The sequence below is a fragment of the Phoenix dactylifera genome, chromosome 13 (genome assembly GCF_051530095.1).
Source record: "Phoenix dactylifera cultivar Ajwa chromosome 13, Ajwa_hap1_PhDact_Kaust_v1.1, whole genome shotgun sequence".
Taxonomy (NCBI): Eukaryota; Viridiplantae; Streptophyta; class Magnoliopsida; order Arecales; family Arecaceae; genus Phoenix; species Phoenix dactylifera.
Window position 1 is genome coordinate 18,365,696 of NC_143202.1, and position 25,632 is coordinate 18,391,327.

At 38.2% G+C, this 25,632-nt stretch overlaps 1 long non-coding RNA gene across 2 annotated transcripts in view; it reads right to left on the minus strand.

Annotated features, from left to right (window-relative positions):
• Nucleotides 1–12,298, minus strand: part of LOC120112207 (uncharacterized) — a 41,356-nt gene extending 29,058 nt beyond the window's left edge. The window contains exons 1-2 of one of the 2 annotated variants that reach the window (XR_016398240.1): nucleotides 11,242–11,990; nucleotides 10,873–11,074 (exon numbers count right to left, since the gene is read on the minus strand). This is a non-coding gene — a long non-coding RNA (uncharacterized LOC120112207). Of the gene's footprint in view, nucleotides 11,075–11,241 lie in introns of both variants that reach the window. The other variant, XR_016398239.1, reaches the window with a different exon arrangement.
• Between the last annotated feature and the right edge of the window lie 13,334 nt (nucleotides 12,299–25,632).

Below are 25,632 nucleotides of genomic sequence, written 5' to 3' on the forward strand. Positions count from 1 at the left end.
AACATCAGCTTGTGACTTATACATTTGAGTAGATTGCTGTAGCTGATGTCGAACTTGTTTATGGACCTCCTTTATGTGCTCAACAAACTCTTCAGCTTCCATACTCACTCTTGTTTGATTTGGTAGTGGCAAGAGATCAAGAACATGACTTGGATTTCTTCCATAAACAACTTCGAATAGAGGCTTCTTCGTTGATCGACCGGCTGAACTTATTATAAGCAAATTCAGCTTGAGGAACAACAAATTCCCACTTCTTTAGATGCTCTCTCACTAAGCTTCTCAGTAAGTTTCCCAGGGATCTATTCACTACTTTTGACACTATGTTCTCACAACTTTCCGAATCAATCATCAGGATGCACTTCTTTCCATAAAAAAGACAATAGGTTTGAAAAATGTTATGCCTCAGCCATCTATCAGTCTCTTGAACAGTCAGCACTTACCGAATTACAGGACTTTCCGCATCACAATCACCTTCACAATATTCTTCATTAAGATCAGCCTCTAGTTCTTCATCATAAATTGGCTCTTCATCTTCTTCTTCTATAAAATGTAATTCAGCTTTCTTCTTTGGACATTCATAGGACCTATGCCCAGATTCCCCACACCGAAAATATTTGTAGGAAGTTGAATGAAACTTCTGACTCTCCTTACTCCCTCCACCCTGATGTTGGGTTTATTTTTCAGAGGTAGGAGCCAACTTCTTACCCTTCTCTTTCATCCCTTTTGAGCTTTCACCCTTTCGGTATGAACTTCATTTTATTTTCTCTTCTGCCTTCAATGCCTTTTGATATGCTTCCTCCAGAGAATGAAGCGAATACATCATCAGCTTACCTTTGAGGTTATATTTCAGTCCACTCACATATCTGGCCACCAATTGATCATCAGATTCTTGTAAGTTCACACGACTTATAAGCTTGTAGAATTGCTCTGTATAATCACCAACAGATTGCTCCAAATGCTGATGCAACTGATGAAATTTTTGGTAGAGAGTTTGAGAATAATCCAAGGGAAGAAATTTCTCATCAAGCTTCAATTTCATCTCAGCCCAGGTATTGAGTCTTGGGATTCCTCTTCGATTTCTGCTACGCTAATATTGTTGCCACCAGATTAGAGCATGACCCTTTAGCTTCGTAGCCACAAACTGCACTTTTCTTTCATCTGTAAGAAATTTCCAATCAAAAAAAGCTTCTAAAGATGCCATCCAGTCACAATAGCCATCAACATCAAGTTTGCATCAAAGTCTTGCACTTGAACTTGGATGCTTCGATCAGTATTCTCCAAAGCACGGGTCAAGCGTTCTATGAACCATTGATCAGCAACACCTGGTTCTGGAACAGAACTGAAAGAAGAAGAACGGTCATTTTGGCTGTGGTTGTTGAAGAAGACATTGTGTTCACTTTCTTGACTTCTATGGCTTCGAGTGGATGAAGCTTGAATCCGCTGATAGAGTTTATTTACCATGTCTGTCAGTGCTTGATTCGATTCTCATAATGCAATAAGTTCAGCTTGCACTTCATCACACTCCGTATCCCTTTGACGTCATAGAGGATTCCTTTGACGCCGTGGAGGCATTGTAGAGGACCCGAAGATATGAAGAAGATCGAACAATTTTGAGATAAAGGACACCATAGCAGGAAAATCTGCTCTGATACCAATTTGATGCATGCTGAAACCTGCAAGTCTTGGCCAAACCAAAAGAATTCAACCAAGGAAAAGATAATCCTGGGATGCCACTTAACCAGGGGTAGTGGAGGCCACTCGGCGCTACTAATCGCAGATGCCACTCGATGCGACCAAGCCACATGCTTGATTGGGAGGAGGATGCCACTCAGCTCACAAAAGCAAGAAAGGCTTGCTGGAAAGGAATTTTGAAAATAACAACTGTTCTTCTCATTTTATTCATGTACCAGCTTTATATGCTATCTTGGAACATCCCTCCAAGCATAGGTAAGAAAAAACAGTGCTAAAATACATTGATGGGAGTCTAGTTACAAGTTCCAATATTTAGAAATACCAAAAGACACTTAGAAAAATAAAACTATATGCTGGAAAAAGACCAACTTAAATGCACTTCGCTGGGCGCTGCTAGTCCAGACGTGCAATAGTAAAAATGCCATAACTTTCTCTAGGGATCTTCAAATGGCACGAGATCAAGTGCGTTGGAAACTACAGGAGTAGAGCTTTTTTTTTTTTTTGCTAAAGAGGAGTAGAGCTTTCCAATGGTATATGGAATGCTAGCTGATTAACCATATATTGTTTCCAGAATTAATTCAAAGCCAACTCTGTCATACTGCTAGGATTAAAAAATGACTCACTAAACACATGAGTCGACTCTTGAAAGCAATGAGTCGACCCCCGTTACACATGAGTCGACTCTTGAAAGCAAAGAGTCGACCCCTGCTACACATGAGTCGACTCTTGAAAGCAAAGAGTCGACCCCTGCTACTCCTACATCAACTCTTATGACGGATTTTCATGCTCTTAACAAGCGCTTGCTCTTGATGGAGGATCATCTGCAAGAGGCAAAAAGGATATCAAACCTCCTAGTGCGAGATGCATTTAATAGATCGGTATCACCTGCTGATTTACGCTATCAAATCTTGCTCGACCTTGGTCCAGAGTATGAACATCTTGTCTCTACACTCCTTACCATAGGAATTGCTGCTAGTTTTGAAGAACTATATGGTATTCTTTTCCAACATGATATCCGACTGAGATTCCAAACCTTCAAAATTTATTCAACTATGAGTGGAATTCCACCCATTAGAAATTATATGCAAAAAGGCAACCAATGAAATCTACCACAGCGTGCCCAACAGCGAGTGCGTAATTTCTCTAATGATGGAGCATCTACCTTTTTCTCCATGTGGGTCATACTACCAGAAGGGTCGTGACTTAAGACTTCCAAATACTACTAATGGCCAAACTCAAAATAAAGTATAATGTCAAGTTTGCCGCAAAGAATGGCACACGGCCAAAGTGTTACCATCGATTCGATCAATCTTATCAAGCAGAAGTTGCTTCTCTACAAGCAAATATTGATGCCATGAATGATCCAACATGGAACATAGATATATGTTTCTCTCATCATATGACTCCAGATTTGTCCAACCTTTATCTTAGCTTCGACTACAACGGTCCTGACCAGTTTACCATAAAAGATAGTTCAGAATTAGTTATAAAAATCATTGATCACTCTTTTTTACACACTTCTACTCATCTTTTCCAACTTAATAATATTTTATATATCCCTCAAATCACCAAAATCTTTTATGTATATCTCAATTCATACATGATAATTTCTATTATTTTGAGTTTTACCCTAACCATGTTTGTGTAGAATATTATTCCCGCCAGACTTGAACCTAACGAAAATAACAAAGAAAGATTCAGAGAATTTTGCCCTCTTTTCGACGAAGTAAATAGATCTAAGGGAAAAGTGCTTTTCTTTCCCTAATGGTCCTCGAGTACACACAGCTATTGCTGATCCTTTGCGAGATCAGGATGAGACCTTTCTGAATTGCTAAGCACTTGGACTACTTCCTTGATATCCAGCAACAACTGTGTGGGGCGTAAGGGGTTGCTGGCCTGTGACAAGCTCGAATGGGCTCTTGTTTGAGGAAGAGCTCTTTTGTAAGTTGAAGCAGTCCTCCGCGCAATTTGAACTACAAAGTCAAAAATTTCATTAGGGCTACTGAACATTTTGCCTATGACAATATCTACTTAAAAGCCCTGGCTCTTATCTAAGAACCAAAGCCACAACTATCTTAATCTCATGCTCCACCCAACTTCTCTCGTTACTCCTTTCTAACAGAGCTCTTTGGTGAAAGACAGAACTCTTCCCTCAATTAGTGCAGCCTCGATCTTCTAGCTGATTCTCTTTCCTTGCATTTTTTCCCAGTGCACAACAGCTAATAGCTAAAGTGACGTACGTTGACATTAGGATGCCCCAGGGGAAAGGTGGCGCAATCCGGCCACCAGCTCTTTAGTCTCTTTTCTTCCTACCCCACCTTTAGTTTAGCCCAAAAGGTAAGGCCCATGGAAAATCATTCTTTTCCTCTCCTTTCTCGGCTCGTTCGTTGGCATCAATTCAATCAATCTCTCTCTTTGAATTGCCGAGTTGGAAGATCTCTCCTTATTCAAGAGAGAGTACCCAGCAGAAGGCAATCCAACCTTTGAACGTTTTTTGAAACTCCTGCTTTGTTTATAAAGGTAAAGTAGTTCCGGTGAGCAGTTCAGTAAAGGCTTCGGCTGATAGGATCTTTGTTGAAGATTCAGGGGGACATGAAGATCTACCAACCGAGATTGCTTTGCCTAATGAAGAATGGGAGAACCTCCTGCAGCAAGATAAAAAGAGGAGTGGTGAGGAAAGCAAGAAGAAAGGTAAGACCTGAAGCAAAACTGAAAGCATTCGGACAAGAGCCATGATGGAGTCCCTTGGTAGAAAGGGGAGTAATTCTACCAACCTTCCGGATTCTCAATGAAGTGCGTTATCTGGAATGTCCGTGGAATGAATAAAAGAAGTAGACAGAGGGTAATAAGATCTCTTATCAGATCTCAGAAAGTGGACTTGGTGGGTTTTGTTGAAACAAAAGTCAAGGAAAACAAGTGTTGTAGGGTTGCTAAGAAATTCTGGAAGGATTGTAGCTATCTTTTCAATTATAGTAGCAGCCCGAGAGGTAGAGTTTGGCTGCTTTGGGATCCCCATATCTGGAATGTATCTAAAGTCCTGGAATCCGAAGAGATATTAACTTGTTTTTTTAGCCAACAATTGGGATGGATGTGAATCTTTCTGTGGTGTATGGATCTAATAGTGCATCTGTCAGGAAGGAATTGTGGAGGGAGCTCATGAGAATCAGTCAAGTTGTACAAGGCCCCTGGTTAGTGGCGGGTGATTTCAACACTGTGAAAGAGGTATATCAAAATATGGTGGGAGAGACCTCTATGTTCCTCAGCTTAAATCATTCAATGATTGTTTACAATTCTGTCATCTATTTGACATGAGGGCTACAGGACTTGGTCTTGGAGCAAGAAAAGGACCTGACCTCCGCTCAAACCCTCCTCAAGGGCATGCTTAAGGATGGAGTTTAGTGTCTCTCATCTGAGAGTATCACCAAGAAGAATTTTGTTGCATATGCTGTTTGAACTAGTGTTTCTTAATTTATTTGGCATCAATATCTTGGCTATGCTTATATGCCCCTTATTTCTAGAATTCTTACTAACCCATGTCTGAATTTTCACAACATTAATAAAGTTTCAATTTGCTCTGCATATCAATTAAGTTAGAGTCACTCTTTACCCTTTACACACACTCATTCTAGATCTTCTCCTCTTGAACTTGCATATATTGATATTTGGGATCCTTTTCCTGTTATATCGCATTTTGGGGGCCTTCTCTTGGTATTATCCATTGAAAAATCATTCTAATATTTATCATGTTTTCCATATTTCTTAGTTGCATGTTGAAACTATTTTACAATGTAAAATTAAATTTCTCCAAACTAATTATGCTCGTGAGTTTCAATCACAACCGTTTCAACAAGAACTGAATGATCATAGAATTGGTCATCGCTTCTCATGCCCCCACATCTTCTAATAAAATGTGGTTGTGAAGCGCAAACTCTGCAATATTGTAGAAGTGTGCTTTGCTCTCCTTGCTAATCTAATCTTTCTTCTAAATTTTGGGATACAGCCTTTGAAATGGCTAATTTTTTGATTAATCGTTTAACTACACATGCACTCCATTTTACTTCACCTTAGAAAAAATTATTTAATAAAAAGCATGGTTATAATTTTCTTCATATTTTTGGCACCTTATGTTTTTCCATCTTCATTCTTATAATAATAATAAATTAGAATATCATTCTATTCCATGTGTTTTTCTTGGTTATCCTACAGGTTTTCATGGGCACCAGTGCTATCATCCTTCTTTTGGGCATATTTTTATATCTCGTGATGTTATCTTTGATGAGACAATATTTTCTTTTGCACAAAACTCTTTTAGTGACAATCATGAACCAATCAGTAGCCCTCCTAATGCCTCTTTTTTACCATAACTTGCACTCAAGCCCAATGATTAGTTAACAACAATCACATCAATCTACCCGTATCTCCAACCCTAAGTCCTCAAACTCAGCCCACTTCCTTACAAACATATGACAATGACCCAACCATGATATGTGACCAATGTTCTATAGCCATAGCTGAACTTGTTACTCCTAAACCGGTGACTTCTCACATTAGTGGCCAACATATGGTCACATGCTCCAAGGATGGCATGCTCATGGAACATCACCCTTCCGAGCCCACTTGCTTTACTCAAGCTCAACTATGACCCTCAATGGCGTGAAGCGATGGTAGATGAGTACAATGTTTTATCCTCTAATGGTATCTGGCTTTTGGTTCTACCCTCTCCTTGACAATATGTTATTGGTTGCAAATAGGTGTTCAAAATCAAAAGACAATCCGATGGTTCCATCGAGCACTACAAGGCCCACCTAGTTGCTAAGGGCTTCAATCAAAAAAATGGTGCTGATTATGATGACGTTTAGCCCAATTATCAAGTTTGTCACAATTCGCATTATTCTTTCTCTTGCAATTTTCGAAGGTTGGACCATTTGATAATTGGATGTTGAAAATGCCTTCCTCTATGGACATCTCACTGAGGATATTTATATGAAACAAGCCTCTGGTTTCACTGACTCGGACCATCCTACTTATATTTGCAAGCTACAACATTTTTTTATGGTCTTAAACAGGCGCCACAGGCTTGGGTTCAGCGATTGATCTTTCACTTACATACTCTTAGCTTTCATGGGCTTAAGACTAATGTCTTACTTTTTATCAAGCGCACCAAAGAATATATGACGCTTTTTTTGGTTTATGTTGATGATACTATTCTTACTAACACTCTTACTGCTCCATTGGATGACCTTATTACTTCTTTACAAACTAAATTCGCCATAAAGATTTAGGCCCTCTTTACTAATTTTCGGACATTGAGGCTAAGACTATTACTTTTGGACTTTATCTGACCCAATCAAAGTATATTTTTGATCTTCTTCTCAAAACCACCTTGAATGATTCTAAGCCTATCTCGATACCTATATCTACTGGGTCTTAACTTTTTTATTCTGATGGTTTGTCACTTTCTGATCCAACTCAATATCTGAGTGTAGTAGGTATGTTTCAGTACCTTACTCTTACACATTCTAGCATTGCCTTTGTAGTTAACCAAATATGTTATTTCATAAATAGGTCCACTTTCGTGCACTAGCTTATAGCCAAGTGTATTCTTTGCTAGTTGAAGCATACTATCGACTATGATATTTTAAACCAAAGTTCTATCCTCTTCTCTTCATACCTATTCTGACACCAATTGGGCCGGCGATCCTGATGATCAGCATTCTGTAAGTGGCTTCAATATTTTTCTTGATCCTATCTAATATCCTAGAGCGCTAAAAAGCAATACACTGTGGCACATTCAAGTACGGAATTTATTTGGATTCAATCTTTACTATAAAAAATAGGTATCTCACTTTCTCAAGCTCCTATACTTTGGTGTGATAATATATCTGCCATATATCTCACTACCAATCTCGTGTTTCATACTTTGGCCAAGCATATTGAAATTGATTTTTATTTTGTTCGAGAACGAGTGACTCGTCGTCAGCTTCATGATCAATTCATATTCTCTAACAATCAACTCGCCAATATATTTACCTAAGGACTTGCCTCCCAACACTTTCAACTGTTGCACTCCAAGTTCCCGGCGTTACCTATCTTAGCTTACAGGGTGTGTTGGCAGAATCTTTATCTCAACCCCATATTACGCCATATATCAAAGATCCATGATTTGAGAAATTTCAAATTTTGAATTCTGAATTTGAATCTGAATTTTGAATTTCAACTAGCATAAATTTAGGATTAATCCTAGAGATCTATTTGTTATTTCTTTCTATCTTTGTATCATCCTTATTGTAATCTTTCATACTTTCTTAACTATAAATATACATGATGACTACCTTATAAGAGCAGGTCGAAAAAGTTTTCCACAATATTTTATTTACCACATACTCTTCTTCCCATATAATCTTTTCCACAATAATCTTTCCTCCAGCATTAGCGAATCCTCCTCAGCATTAGCGAATCTTCCCATATAATTTTTCCACAATAATCTTTCCATAAAATGCATGCAATAATTCCTTCCTTAGAATTCAATAGTTTTGGGCTAAGAATTTTCAAGCTTGGTATAATTTGTTTGAAATTGTACATATTATTCTATGTAATGGATGTTGATGATAAGTATGAATAGGATGATGATGAGTATAAATTAGGTTCAAAAACCATTGCTTATTGCTATTTTGTATCATTCATATAGAAACTTACATCCTAACCTTCAATGTAGTCAAGATTTTATTCCTTTATGACTGGTTGCAAACTAGCGATCAGAAGCCACTAGATGAAATTTCTAAACATTTTCTGAGTCCACTAAAAGAAGCTTATGAATCTGCAACAACACTTAGAAATTTTAAGAAGAACTAGTATATCCAAGGGACTTGATCTTGAAGAGCAATCATCTCGTAAGTTGCTGATTGATGCTGGCAGGTTACATAGATCATATGCACCTAGATGTACAAAGGTCTCAATAATATTTTTTAATGCTTGTATGTCATGTTTGGTTTGGAGAGTTGTCTTGAAAAGTTAAGGGCATGAGCCTTGTGGAGGATATTCAAAAAAATAATAATAATAATAAATAATAAAAGTTGGAAATTGTAAAATCAAATGATAATCCAATAGAAAGACAAACATCCACTCAAAGTAGCAAACTTTTATCAATAGCACCTATCCATATAGGTTTTCTGCAGACCTAAGATTAAATACTTGCATCAACAAATATTGTAAGCACATGAATCGCAAAAACTGCCTCCAATAGGAAGGACTAAGGTTTGCAGAACTTCCATAATATTACATGATAGATTTGTACAGTCAGACAGCGATCCTTGAATAGTAGACTAGATGAGGAAATCAACAGAAAATCTTAAATTTGATACCAAGGAGAAAAACTAAATAAAGAATAATGATGGAAGTCCAAGTCATATACAACAAAATTATGCAGAATATGACAATGCTACAACAGGTTTATTACAGACAAACTCAAATGTAAACACGTACATGAGAATTATAATGTAATTTCGTGAATTAAAGCATGAATATAGCTCTTTATGAATTATTTCAAAAAATGTGCCATGAAATTCAATTGAATGAAGGAAATATAAAATTCTAAAAGAGCTTATGTCTAAGAATATATAACATCAATTATTTTACAACTAGGACTAAACATTTAGATGCCTACGGGGTTATGTTATCTTCTTTATGTTAACTTAGTTGGCCTTAAGAGCACCACTATTGACTTCATTAACTCTCAAGACAGAACAGGAAATTTCTTGGTATCATGAACGAAACAGAACTATCCATAGATGGAAAATGGGCTCCGTCAAGCCTCCATTTTGTAAACACCTAAGCAATCTTTAGCAAGTCCACGTTTGGCTTAAAATCATAGAATCCCTTTCTTTTAAGAAATCATCAGCAACAGATAAATAGCTACCATATTTGATGTGTTTCCATTGCATGAGTAAGCAAAATCCCTAAACAGGTAGTTCAGTATTCCAAATTCCCCTTGTTTTTCACTTTTTAGCTAAGTAAGTATAGCAATGCATAAATGTTATAGCACAACCATTTGTTAAAGTTACATGGAATGTTTATGTAAAAGTTAGCAATACTAGAATAAGATGATTTTTTGGACATGAACTTTTGAACTAAACAAGTAGCCTAAGTTATCATCCATAGTTACAAACAGTTCCACGTCCAGTGAGTAACAAAGCATGAAAATGGTTAGCTTAATAAGTTGTAAACCAATATGAATATATTACCTAACATTTATGCTGTTAACTGTCTAACAAATCCATTTACAGACCTAACGAGCTCCCACCACCGCAACCTTCTAGGTGCACAAGATGCTACCAGAAACTCCTCTTACAAGCTGTCATAGAGAGTGCCTGTGTGATCAACACAAGCCCAATTTTCAATTGCCATTCGGTGTTTTATTCACTAGAGAAGTGGCAAAATACCCTGGAAAAGTGGACTTTAGGAAGATGGCACCAATTCAACAGCACACTAACCAATCAACAATCTATAGGTCCCCCGTCCCTAAAGGAACTTTTTCCCCTTTTGAAGTTAGTAAAGAAAGCCCTCATACGACTCAAAATATATTAAATCAAGAAACACTACTTCAGAAGATTGCCAAAGGCATGACAAACGAAGGCTGTCCTACCTTTTACCTAAAGATTCAGTTGCCATCATCTTCAAGAATTCAAAGTAACAAGATAAATAATTTTTGCACAGCAAAAGACAATGATACAAATTCTTACGCCTATCCTACTTAGCTTCAAGTAAAGTACAAGAAATCATCGAGACATGCTAGTACCAAACTGCCTAAGAAATTAAAAATGGAACCTATGGTAAGCTCTAACTTACCGGCATAAAAAAACATACGATCTCTGTTGAGAGCATCAACCTTGACACTTACTAGTATCTCATGAGTAAAATAACACATTAACGATATAAAAACATGAATTTATCTTAAGCAGTCATGTTAATTTCTTGCTTTTATCCCCAGAAGTTGCAAAAGATTCATCAAGGTAGCCAGGTGACCTAATCGTTCACAAAACTAGGGCATTCCTAGAATGCCGAAGATTACTCCACCTCCAACTCGGAGGAAAGTAAGTAGAAATCAATAAGAATATGTCTCAACCAGAAGGACGAATTGCAGCATAGATTAAACACCTCAAGCGAGGATAGCTGAAAAGGTACCTTCTTTGGAGCAGTACAGTCCATATATTGTGATCCAAAAGGAGTCGAGGAGATGCTTTGTGGGGAGAACTGGGGTGACAACGAGAAAGAGCACGCTAGTACACAGCCATGGCACCTTGCATGACTGCCGACCGGCGTGCTCTCTCTCGTTGTCAGCCAACCACGCCGGCCAAAGCACCAAGCCAGCCCGTCACCTACCAACCTAAAAATAAGTGGGGAAAATGAAAAAAAGAGCAACAAAACCCAAAGGTAAGTAACATAAAGAGACAAAGAAGTATTCTTTGGTTCTTTATATATCACATCAAAATAATCTTTATTCAAAAGAATCTATAAATTAACAGCAAAAAGGAGAGAGAGATGGAAACAAACCTTTTCTTTTAATTCAAGTAATCATATCTTTACGTCTTTCACTCTCAGATCCACCCGAAGACGATTCAACCACTCCATCTCAGATCAAGGTGGGGAAAAGAAAAGCAAACAAAGGAGATAAAGATTTGAAGATTGAAATCTAACAAAGCTTAATTTACTCCCCCCCCCCCCCCCAAAAAAAAAAAGAAAAAAAGAAATCAATCAAAGCTGGCCGAATAATTTTAAAAAGAAACAAAGAAAAGTAAAAGAAGAATTGCTAAGATCGAAATCTCGATGAAAATTGTGAAAACCCAAGAAGAAATTTCTAGAACCGGAAATCTAACAAAAGAGAATGGAACGAGCGCTCATACTCCCAGAGACCAAAGATCTAATAAAAATAACTGGTGATTCCTTGAAATGAAATCGTCTCAGACGGGAGATCAAGAAAATAGACAGCGAAACCCGGGTAAAATCGAACAAAATCCACGATTTTTTTCATAGAAATCTTGGAAACTACTTTTCAGATCCGTTCACTATGAAGGAATAAACGATGAAGACATAAATCTTCCAGGAAGAGAGAGGAAGGGAGGAAGGGAGAGAGCGAGAATCCCTTGAATCCCCTCGTCCGCCTTAGGAGAAGGCAGGAGAAGGAGGGAGGGAGATGGCAAAACTTTTCTTTTGCCATTTCTGGCAAGCAATTCCCAGGTTTAACCACGGTAAGAGCGAGATCGGAGGAGACTTCGAGATTAATCCACGCGAGCCAGCCGTATTCCCCACTGCTCGCTGGTACACGTCCCCTATCATCCTCTCTTTCATTTCTTGCGACTTCTAAACACACCAATACTACCTCGACACCCAGCTCAAACCCACGCTGCTAACCCGATGGCCCCACCCTTGCCCATTTAAGCACGTGTGTCCTAACGAGTGGGTGCAATAATTTGGTGAACGTAACAAACGCTACTTCCCTTTCTTTTTTTTTCCGTATAAGACTGGATCGATAACATGTCAACAACAGTGGACGGGCAGCGGATAAGAACTTTTCAAAACTCGAAACGTGTCGGGTTCCGTAAAAAAGAAGAAAAAGTTGAGATTGCCCCTGGTCGGTTTGGTGAAATTACGAGACTGCCACCAAATCACTATCATGGGAAAATGTCTCGCCCTTCGGTGACCCGACGTCGTCCTCTAAGTCCTGTAATCCAGTTAAACACACACCAGATAAACAAATTGTCAGTCGTTCTCAGTTGGTGATGTAAAATAGGGTGCATTGGTAAAATTGGGAGGTGCGTTTATTAGTTTGCTTTAAATTAAAGTGGAAGGATCCGCGGTCAACAGAGAAATATACGGATCGGATCACGGATTGCACCCTTTGGCGCGCGCGCTTACTGCTTGTGGCGTCCACCTCGTTCCGGTGAGCCGCGGAAGGTGGGTGGTGCTGGTTAAGAAAACATCACTGCCGTACAGATTATTAAACTCGTGATCTGGACCGTTCGATGCACGGTTTCTCGATACTTAACGACGTGTACCTTCATCCTATTGATTAGTACATCCGCGATTGCTTTGTTGCCATTTTTTTTTTCTTCTTCTTCTTTGTCTTTTGATGAGCAGTACAGGATGCAGCTATAGTGAAAATGACTACGCTTGTGAGTTGTTAGGAACATAATATCTATTACTTTAAATGGACAAATAATAAGAAACAAACAAACAAACAAATAAATAAATAAGTAAATTATAAAAAATTAATAATTTCTAAAATAAAAGTAAGAGTATAATAATACATTTATTTAATACTTTTGAAAATGAGCGTATTTTTGAAGGGTTAAAATAAAACCAAGCATTGCTATTGATCACCTTCTTCTCTCCATTCATCAATCTAACATGATTTGGAATTGGTGCTAGGCATAACGTAAGTGACACCCCTTAAGATTCTGTGTTTTCTTGGTCAATCACCAATTATCACATAGAATCGGTGAAATAAGCATGACGTGGCAAGTGGTATCTAGCTAATTCAAATAAAATGTCCGATGAAAGCGATATTTTGTGAGCAATTCCATTTATAAGCGCATATGTTCATGTAGATGTGAAAATTTAAGAACCCACCCATCATCCAGAGCTGCAATAAAGTCAGGATAATAGATTTGGCATAAATGGATCCATATCGTAAGTGGGGCAATCTCGCTTAGTCCTTTTATTAATAAATAGGTCATGCTCAAGTTTAGAATCCTGATTCATTTAATCTGTTTCGACCCATTTAATATTTGGATCAAGTTGATGCGATCATAACGTAATCCATTTAAGTGCTGCTTGGTTCATTTAAAATTGTTTAATCTGTTCATCCATTTAAAATATATTTAGTCTGATTCAATCATTTTATCTCAAAGACTAGTTTTTAGTAAATGAAATGAAATAAGAAATATGTTTTTAGGCAAATAATACTTTACAAACATAATATTATTTAAATTGAAATCTGTACAATGCTAACCAAGGGGATCTGTTTGCTCGAAAAGGCGGCTATGATCTTCTTCTGCATATACTTTAATTTGGTCATAGTTGGTGACTTGTTCAAACAATAATTCTACCCAATTGCAGATCATTCAAACAAATCCAGTGATAGCTTCCCATCAACTAAATTGTTAAATGACTTCTTATAAGTTGCGATGCAGGTGGAGTACTGTAGTCTAATTGAACAAAAGCTTATAATTGCACTTGGTGGTCAACCAACAATATATGATTGTAGGCATAATTTAGTTTTCTGAACAATACCATTGCTGGTCCCAAACATAGAGGAGAGGATGGGAGCTGGATTTAATAGCCAATAAGAAAAACAAAGCACATGTCGGTGTCAACCTATATAAAAGATGAATCAAATAATCTTGACACCAAAGTCAAAATTGATGCTGGTTCTCATTAGAAGTATCCATGGCCGAATTCACATGTTAAAGTCATGGTTGCTAGGTCCAAATCAGGGCTTTCACAAGATTGTTGCATGTGAATGACAACCATCTTACAAAGTTGTCATCAGATACTTTGCTATTATAATAGACGATTATGAGAAGTACTAGGAGCCATGATAACATCAAATAACATACGATAGCAGTAGCGACAACAAAATAATAATATTATTTTATTTTTTGTAGTCTAATAAATTAAAATAAAATAAATGAATATGCTAGACTTTAAAATGTCAACGACATTGATTTCTAAAATGTCGTGAAACTTTTCATCTATCAACGACCAAATTGAGTTAATGTTGTTAGTATGAGAAATAAAAGTAAAAGATATTGCATAGTGCTTTTAATTTTTATCCTCTTTGTACCATCATGAACTATTATTACAAAGTATAAATTTTTTATTCTGAATAGTATAATGGTACAACAATATAATACACTAATGTAATAGTATAGAATTAAAGGAATGCAATAATATTATAATAAAATATGATTATTATGAGTTATGACATAGTAATGATAGAAATGTAGTATTGTCATAATTTAATATACTATACTATACTATACTATAATATAATATAATGTAGCATGATACAATATTGTATAGTACAGTATAATAATATAATAATATAATAATATATTAGATTATATTATTTTAATAATACAATAATAATATGATATAACATACATTAATGTATGTTTTACTGGTTAATAATTATGTTACAATATTTTTGATATAAAGTACTTTGATTATTATTACATAATAATATATTATTACATAGTATAATACTATAATATTATCATAATACATAATATGAGAGTTACTTCGGCCATATAAACAGCTTGCCGACGGGTTTTAGAAAACCTATTTGGGAAAAAACTCCAAATTGGAGCTTTTGCAAAGGAGAGATGTTTTGGCTTTTAGGAGGACCAAAAAGTTGTTTTGAATTTTTTACCAAATACCCATATATCACCTATAAATACACTTCTGGCTCTGGAAAGTACTTCTGGCCCCTCCAAAAACAATCTCAAACAGGGCATACAACATACTTGCACCCAATTGTAGTCATAGATATTTGATATGTTCCTACCATTTGGGTGTGGTATTTGTTATATATATTTTTAAGATAAACAATCCATTGGTTTTTATATTTTTTTATATATAATTACATACTATGTGAGTAGTTAGTTGGCATATCTCTCCTCTAGTAGAGGTTCCTGAGAGGTCACATTTTGCACCATATACCTGGAAAAAAAAATTATTGACCAAATGGTCAAATTGTTAAATCTTTTAACGGAACTTACTATACTTGTTGTATAATATTATTACATAACGATATTGTACATAAAATGTTTGATACATAGCACAATTAATGAAAGTATTCATGAAGTCTTAGACATTATAAATTGTATTTGGAACAAAATCATGGTCTGTTTGAAATACTGTATATGTAATAAGCGACATCATGTCCTCGTCTAGACCCGATTAACCTAGCCCATAATTAAAGAACAAGGAATAATAGAGGTTAGGCCAATGCTCCTGTTGGCCCTGCCTTACCCACTTGCCGCTAATGGCTAATGATCATAAAAGATGTGCTACCAGACCCAATCCTATTACTCTTTGATCATTTATAAATATATACTGAGGTATGTTTGTACCATGGAGGTTCGTCCTTCTGACTCATTCGCACAACCATACAAATGATAAGAGCATTTTAACTTGATCGTGTGAAATTTCTGTGCTCACTTAGTATTTTGTTTCTTTTAGATTAAAGATGAATCTCTTTGTTTTTTGATAATTAATCACAGCAAACTTGGTAAGGCCCACTACGTTTGTTTGGTGCATGAGCGCAAAGCCTGTGGTTTGAAAGTTTAGGAACTTTGTTGGCTTTCAAAAGCTTTTGATATAAATAATTTACTTAAAGGTAGTTGGGATTAGAAGCATTACTCTAATTTAGGAAAGGGTACAAAGCCAAGAGATATGATGCTTTGGAAGCATCTCTTCATGCATCTCTTTAATAAAAGAAAATGCTCTTTCATTGAAACCTGCCTTAGAAAGAAAGGATGTACTTCTTGGTATAATAACTTAGGAGATACATCTCGCAGAGATATCCCTATAAAAAATAAAAGAAATAATATAAATTTTTAATTAAAATAAAATTTTAAAGTAAAAATATAGTTCAGAATTCCAACAATTCTTTATATTATTCAAAATTTTAAAAATTATATAAAATGCTTAAAATATACCTTTGGACTAGGATATCACGCAATAGGTAATGGTACCTTGCGAACCTTCACTTAGTGATATCATGCTCTATATGCAAGATCATGAAAGTCTATAGTGAGTATATAATAGAATTAGATTTGGTTGAATGAAGTGGAAACATATATTTAGAATATTATGTAATAGGTGCATATCTTGGAGATCTAAAGAAAGATTTTATAGAACAATGTAAAGCCTGCCATATATAATTCAGAGTGCTCAATAATAAAAAATACATAAAAATAGGCTGAGTATAGTAGATGTTCAAAAGTGGTAATAGTAATGGCCTTGATATGCCTCATTTAATATTTGTGTTTGCAATCATATGCTGTTGCCCAGATAGACAACCCAAGAGGGGGGGGTGAATTGGGTTTTAAAACAATTTGGATAATTTAAAACGTTATGGATGATTAATTAAAAACTATGCCAAGTTATTTAATTAATTACTATGTGCTGTGAGCAATATGAAATGAGAAGAGGAAGAGACAATCAATCACAAACACAAGTTTTATAGTGGTTCGGAGCTATCCCTTGCTCCTACGTCCACTCCCCAAGTTTCTCTTGGGAATACACTATAACCCCCTTGGATTACAGCCGGTTGTTTTGCAAGCTCACAACCAAACTTGTTGTTTTACGAGCTAACAACGAACTCGGTCGGTTTTCCCAGGCTCACCGACTAGAACCAACCCCGATTGTTTTCCCGGGCTCACAATCAAACCCTTTCACACGTTGGTTTTAAAACTGGCTCACCAACTAACCTTTTTCCCTTTGATTCAATCCCCCGATTGAACCAAGTAAATACACGTAGTAGAAAGAAAACAGAAAATAAGCTTCTCAAAAGCAGGTATGAAACAATATATTCAAGGATGAGTTTAGAAGCCCTCAAACGCTTTTAAGCTTAAGTAGAGGAATGGCTTCTTGACTCTGGTCTCCTCTTGGATGAGTGATCGACTTGAATGTAGGAGGAGGAAGCTTTGAATGCTGGGGAGAAGTTGGTGGCGCAGTAAATGCTGATCTCCCCTTTTTCTCGTTGAAGAGCACTTGCAAAGCTTGAAGACTTGAATGCTTGGAGTGGAATGTATGTTCTCTATTTTGCTACAGTCTTCTGTGGCTATTTAAGCCAACCCCCACGGAAACTAGCCGTTACTCCACTTTCTCTGGCCGTTCTGCACACTCTGCGCAGCCTGACAATGTGACCGTTGGTGGGTTGGAGTCGACTCGCGCGATCAGGAGTCGACTCGGCTGTAGCGGGAGTCGACTCAAGCTTTTCAGGAGTCGACTCGGCAACTGTTCCAAGTTTGAATTAAAGTTGCCGTCACGACTGGGAGTCGACTCGTCTTGGCCCGGAGTCGACTCGCCAACTTCTGGCGCTGACCTGGCAATTTTGGAGTCGGCTTTTCCTCTGTAGACCGTGGATACAAATTTGAATTTTGCCCTCTCGAGTCGACTCGACTGTCCTGGGAGTCGACTCGAATCTCAGAGCCCGAACTCCCGATTCTCTGTCTTTTGGCTCATCCAGTCTTGGAGTCGACTCGAACTTCCTTGGAGTCGACTCGGCTCTCAGTTTCCGAAAGTTGGTCTTCTGCCTTTTGACGTGAAGCTTGTCTTGGTGTCGACTCGAGCTGTCTGGGAGTCGACTCGAATCTCAGTGGCAGTAACATGGTTTTCTCTGTTGATGGTCGCACAATCTTGGAGTCGACTCGCGTAATGCGGGAGTCGACTCGAATCTCAGAGTCCATAAAACACTCTCTGACTTTTTCTTTGTGCACCGGTGGGAGTCGACTCGCGTTCCACTGGAGTCGACTCGAATCTCAGAGTCCATAAAATACTCTCTGACTCTTTCTTTGTGTACCGCTGGGAGTCGACTCGCGTTCCACTGGAGTCGACTCGAATCTCAGAGTCCATAAAACACTCTCTGACTTTTTCTTTGTGCACCGCTGGGAGTCGACTCGCGTTCCACTGGAGTCGACTCGAATCTCAGATCTGAAAGACTGCTCTTCTATCCTTCTGTCTGTTTTCAGTCGGAGTCGACTCATACTGATTAGGAGTCGACTCGAGCTCGTGCCAGTGACCTTGATACGCTTGGAGTCGACTCGTGAAACTCGGGAGTCGACTCGAGTCTCAGACATTGGTTCAGCAGACTTCTTAACTTATCCAAAATACTGTAAACCATGTCTAGAAACACTTGAGCAGGATTTTCACTGAAACACTCAATTGAATTCATTAGTAATCACACGATATACTCAAATGCTTTGAGCTCATCAAAATCAAACGGGGTTTTAATCAATCACTCCACAATCTCCCCCTTTTTGATGATGACAAAACTTTGAGTATACGTAAAATGAATTGCTCAATAAATAATGAAATAAAATTCACAAGTGAATTCAAATGTCTGAAAATTTAATTTATCCAAGTTTGAAAGGTGTGAAACATTTAAATTTCGGAGTTAAAGCTCCCCCTTTCATTTGGAATTATATAAGCCTCCATATTATGCAATCAATTGTTTGGCTTATATGTTATCAATGATTTATCTTGATTAAAATTCAGATTCTCCCCCTCAACATATGCATTCAACTAGTTTTAGTTTTCTGAATTTCCTTTTAATGCTTTGAAATTTTTGAACTGAATTTTTTGTTTTTAGAGGGAAAATCTGTCAATTTGTTCTTGAGTACGATTAAGCTAATCTCCGAATATCCCTTGAATAGATTCTGGAGATTACTCCATTAGGAGCCCCAAAAGAGAGATAATGAGCCTCGAGGTACCGAATCCACTTAGAACAAATTTGTGTGTGTTTTTAAGAGTTCTTTTACATATTTTAACCATATTTCTCCCCTTATTACATATTTTATACATATTTCTCCCCCTTTTTGTCATCATATCAAAAAGGAGGTAATCACACACACAATCAATGGCACAAATGGCACAATCAAACATCAAATGGCACAGTCAATTGGCACAGAAATAAAGATAAGATGTCTACTCATTGTATTGATATGAAGGTGAATACATTTGAGCATACTATAAGTAAGGCAAAAACAATACAAAAGAAGATAAAACACAACTCAAAATCATCTATGTCCTCCTCGAGGATGTAGCTCCCCCTCTCGAGGATGTAGCTCCTCCTCTCGAGGATGTAGCTCCTCCTCTCGAGGATGCGTCTCCTCCTCTGGAGGATGTGGCTCCTCCTCCCAATCTGCTCCGCTCCATGAGGAGGGCGACTGCCTCTGTGACATGGCTAAGCTGTGTGATGATAGACGAGGTGGCTCTGCTGTGCATAGTGGAGAGCTCAGTCACCGACGTCTGAAGCCCAGTCACTGAGGTCTGAAGTGCGTCCAGCTTGCCGACAATCACATTCGACAAGCGCTCGGCCCCCTCGGTAGTGGTGTGCATGTCACGGCCTATCTCCTCTCGAAACTGTCGAGTGGTGCTCTTGATCTCCCTCATGTTGCGGAACTGGGCCTGCATCAAATCCCTGATATTATATATCTCTTCCCGCACTTTAGCCGTCATGTCTGTCACGGCTGTCAAGGATGGCACCAATGCGGAGGATGGAGTGGGTGCAGGAGTGGGTGCAGGAGTGGCAGCTGGCACGGAACCTCGGAGCTCCCGGAGCAGCTCGTCCCTCAAATCTCGGACGATCTCCTGCCGCAGCTCTCGGAGCTGCTCTGGATCAATACGGACCTCCATAGATGGTGGAGCTGAGGAGGAAGGTCCGGCAGAGGTGGTAGGAGCAGGAGGAGTGGATGGAAGGTCTGGATGATGTGGAGAGTCTGGGTAATCAGAGTCTGGCTCAGGACTGGGTGATGGTCTGGTGGTCTGAGCAGTGAGAGTGGACTTCCTAACCCAGATCCCGTCTTTCTTCCGAAATTCCATCCTGTGCATGGTCCCCGTACCCAAGCGATCAGTCCATCGCAAGGCACGAGAGGGTTCCCTCTCAGGAATGGAAATTTCGTACTGCCTAAACAGGAGAGTGAATATCATCCCGTATGGGAGGGAGAGCCTAGGTCTATCTAAAGGCTCACACATATACCTATAAATCAGCTTGGGGAAGTTGACCGGGGTGTCCTGAAGAATGTAAGACATAATAGCTAGGTCCCTCTCATTCACAAAATCAAATCTTCCTGTCTTAGGGAAGATGGACCTGGATAGAATGCTCAAGAGGATTCTCACTTCAATAGGAAGTGAGCTAGCAGATACCTCATCTAGGGGGGACTGAGGTGGCTGCCCTAAGACGATCGTAAGGGCCTCAAATCTATCCTCAGGATGTGCAGGAGCTACCCCTACCAGTGGGAGGTGGAGGATATGGGCAACGAGATCCTCCGTGACACGTAATGGGACACCTAATACCGTGCCCTCAATACCTCCATCTCCCCGATGGACGGTACTATAGAACTCTTGAACTAGGCCAGGATAGGTGGGAAGGTCCAAGGTGAGGAAGTACTCTAGACCCTGGGCTCTAAGCCTATCGCCTATGGTGAACCCTTCCCGGGAGAGGAAGTCAAAATCGACATACCTCCCGGTGGAGACGGCCTTCCCGGCCAATGGCCTAACATGAACCTCCCTAGGCGGGGAACGATCCGGAGGTGGTTGCCTCGCGGGATCATGCCGCGCCTTGGAGCGCCGCTCGGGAACGGCCGCGGGACGGGACCTCTTCCTAACGACGGCCTTACGAGGCATCTTGACCTAAACGGGAATAAAAATACCTTGAGGACGATGAAGGACGGACAGAGGAAGCTCGGGACGGACCGGAAATGACCTAGGAACGGATGGAAACTCAATGTCCGGCGAAGAATCGACGGGAAAAAGGCTTGGAGACGATCGGGGATGACCTAGGAGTCGGCTCTAGGGCTTTGTGAACAGTGGCGGCTTGAGGAAAAGTGTTTGCGAAACGACAAACCTAGGGTTAAAAAGTCGGATCCCGACTGCGAGTCGACTCCCCTGAGTCGCGAGTCGACTCGACCTCGAGTCGACTCCAGAATATGCGCGAGTCGACTCCCCTTTTGCTGCCAGCTTTGCGAGTCGACTCCCGCAAATGCGCGAGTCGACTCCCCCTTAGGAGCCGGCTCTGAAACTTACTCGAGTCGTCTCTAACCTTGGCACGCACTTAAAACTCTTGCTATAATCGCGCCAAATGAGGGAAAATCACCTAATTAAGGACTGATATGATGATCATTGAATAGAAACTCTCTTTTAACCTCATTCTCATCATCAAAATCAATTAATCTAGTGGTAACTCCCACTAGGATGGATCAATCACTCCTAATCCCCTTCTAAGCACACTAAATCTCTCTTCACTTAGGGGTTTTGTGAAAATATCTGCTAATTGATTATCAGTACACACAAAGTGGAGTGACACATCACCATTCAATACATGATCTCTTATGAAGTGATGTCTTATCTCAATGTGTTTAGTTCTTGAGTGTTGAATTGGATTTTTAGTTAGATTTATGGCACTTGTGTTATCACAATTAATGGGGATTTCATCTTGTTTAATGCCATAATCTTCTAATTGTTGTTTAATCCATAAGATTTGAGCACAACAACTCCCGGCTGCAACATATTCAGCTTCTGCAGTGGATAATGCAACCGAGTTTTGTTTCTTGCTAAACCATGAGATTAGGTTTTCTCCTAGAAATTGACAAGACCCGCTGGTACTTTTTCTATCAAGTTTACATCCAGCGAAGTCTGAATCTGTGTACCCTATTAAGTTTAGGCTAGATTCTTTAGAGTACCACAGTCCTATGTTCTTAGTTCCTATTAAGTATTTAAAGATTCTTTTAACTGCAGCTAGGTGTGATTCTTTAGGATTAGCCTGATATCTAGCACACATGCACACACTAAACATAATATCAGGTCTACTTGCAGTAAGATACAGTAAAGAACCTATCATACCTCTATAAAGTTTTTGATCGACGGATTTACCTGATTCATCTTGGTCTAACTTACATGATGAGCTCATGGGGGTGCTGATTGATTTGTTTCCCTCCATATCAAACTTCTTGAGCATCTCCTTGATATATTTTACTTGATTGATGAAGATGCCTTCTTCAGATTGTTTGATTTGAAGCCCGAGGAAGTAGTTCAGTTCTCCCATCATGCTCATTTCAAACTCACTCTGCATCAAATCAGCAAATTCTTCGCAGAGGCGATTGTTAGTGGCACCGAAAATGATATCATCAACATAAATCTGTACTAACAACATATCCTTATTTTGTCTTTTCAGAAATAATGTTGTGTCTACATTTCCCCTAGAGAATTCATGTTCTAATAGGAATTTACTAAGTCTCTCATACCATGCTCTAGGTGCTTGTTTTAACCCATAAAGTGCTTTGTTTAGTTTATACACATGATTAGGGTATTGATGATTTTCGAAACCAGGAGGTTGTTCTACATACACCTCCTCATTAATATACCCATTTAAAAATGCACTCTTTACATCCATTTGAAATAGTTTGAAATCTTTAGAGCATGCATATGCTAATAATAGTCTAATAGCCTCAAGTCTAGCTACGGGAGCAAAGGTTTCATCAAAGTCTATACCTTCTTCTTGATTATAACCCTTTGCTACTAGTCTAGCCTTATTCCGTATAACAATTCCATTTTCATCTAGCTTATTTTTATATATCCATTTTGTACCAATAATTGGATATTCAGAAGGTCTCTCTACTAGATCCCACACTTTGTTTCTAGTAAATTGGTTTAGTTCTTCTTGCATTGCATTTATCCAATTTACATCATTTTCGGCTTCTTCTATATGTTTGGGCTCAAAGTGTGAAACAAAGGCTAGATGATTATTCATATTCCTAAGGGATGCTCTAGTCCTAACCGGTTGTGATGGATCATCTAGAATTAGTTCCTTAGGATGCCCGTGAGCATACCTCCAAGCTTTAGTTAGCCCATGATCCACTATAGGCTCTTGGTTTGATGATTCTCCTTCAATCAACTTTTGATTATCATCTCGTAATCCCATCTCATCTATCTTTTCTTCAAGTATTTCAATATCATCATCAAAATTAACCTTCTTACTAGATGAGATGTCACTAGAGTCATCAAAAACAACATGTATGGATTCTTCTATAACTAGAGTTCTTTTATTAAAGATTCTATAGGCTTTACTAGTTGTAGAATAACCTAGGAATATTCCTTCATCAGATTTAGGGTCAAATTTCCCTAGATTATCTTTCCCATTATTATGTACAAAACACCTACATCCAAAAACATGAAAATAGTTAACCTTTGGTTTTCTGTTTTTCCACAGTTCATATGGTGTTTTCTTTATGATGGGTCTTAATAGAACTCTATTTAATATATGGCAAGAAGTATTAATGGCTTCTCCCCAAAAATACTTAGGGAGGTTACTTTCACATAACATCGTTCTAGCCATTTCCTCTAGTGTTCTATTTTTCCTTTCAACAACTCCATTTTGCTGTGGTGTCCTAGGTGCTGAGAAATTATGGGTTATCCCCTTTTTGCTACAAAATTCATCAAATAATTGATTTTCGAATTCGGTACCATGGTCACTTCTAATAGCTATAACTGAGGATTCTCTAGCATTTGTTACTTCCTTGTGGAACTTCTTAAACATAGAAAATGCTTGATCCTTATGCGCTAGAAACATGACCCATGTGTACCTAGAGTAATCATCTACTATAACTAGACCATATTTATTTCCACCTAGGCTTGTTGTTCTAGTAGGACCAAATAAGTCCATATGTAATAATTCTAGAGGCCTAGAGGTAGAGACACATTTTATGGATTTAAAAGAATTCCTAGATTGTTTGCCAAATTGACATGCTTCACAGATTTTGTTCTTTTCAAATTTTAATTTTGGCAAACCTATCACGGAGTCTCTTTTAACTAGTTTAGTTATTGTGTCCATGCTTGCATGACCTAACTTACGGTGCCATAACCAACTAGCATCATTTTCTTTGGTTTCATTTACAACTAGACATTGGTTATGTTTTGCAAGATCTTCTAGGTCTACAACATATACATTTCCACGTCTAATCCCTTTAAAGACCAAACTATTATCATTAGGATTTGTTACAATACATAGTGATGGTTTAAACATAACATCATATCCTTTATCACATAATTGACTAATGCTTAACAAGTTATGTTTAAGACCATCAACATATCTAACATTATCTATAAAAGTAGAAGGGGTGATTTGAACTTTACCAATGCCAATGATGTGACCTTGGTTGTTGTCTCCAAACGTCACAACACCTCCCTTCTTAGCTTCAAGGGTGAAAAATTGGTCTTTATCACCCGTCATGTGCCTTGAGCAGCCACTATCCAAATACCAGCAATTTTTGTTGACCTTGGCTGCAAGACACTCCTACACAAGCAAATCATGTCATCTTAGGTACCCAAGTTTTCTTGGGTCCTTCATGGTTAGTCAAGTTGGTTCCTTTTGGAACCCATACCCTTTTAATTTTTCTTTTAGTTTTCCTTTTCCTATAGTCACATGTATTTGCTTTATGTCCTATATTTCCACAACAGAAACAGGTGATTTTCTTAGTTTTTGTTTCCCCAGCTTTAACAAAGAAATTACTAAGAAGTTTTTGCTTATTCCTTGGTTTGTACCCTAAGCCTGCTTTATTAAATACTGCACGTTGACTATTTAGTATCATGTTTAACTTTTCTGAACTATATGTAAATTTTTCAACTAAGGGTTTGTATTTGTTAAGTTCTTTAGTTAATGTTTGATTTTCTGTTTTTAAATCATTTAGTTCTTTTGTTAGATCCTTGTTTAAGACTTGTTTATGGTTTGAAAGTTCCTTAGTTAGTTTTTCATTATCTTTAGTTAAGGTGTTAGTCTTCTTAATTAAAAGTTGATTGCTTGTCTTAAGTTCTAGATTTTCTTTGGTAAGATTATCTTTATCCTTAATTAATGAATCATGCTTATGAATATAAGTTTGATTAGTTACTTTTAGTTCTCTGTTTTTAACATTTATATTCTTATACTCAATCATTAATTCATTGAACGCATCATAAAGTTCATCAAAAGAAAAATCAGGATGCGTATCGGAAGTTACCTCGTCTTCGTTGGCCATGAAGCAGAAATTGGCCTTTTCTTCTTGTTCCTCGTCAGAAGAGGAGGATGATGAGTCGGAGTCGGATAGTGTAGTGACAAGAGCTTTCTTCTTCTTGTACTTACTCCCCTTCTTCAGTAAGGGGCATTCAGCTCTTATGTGACCC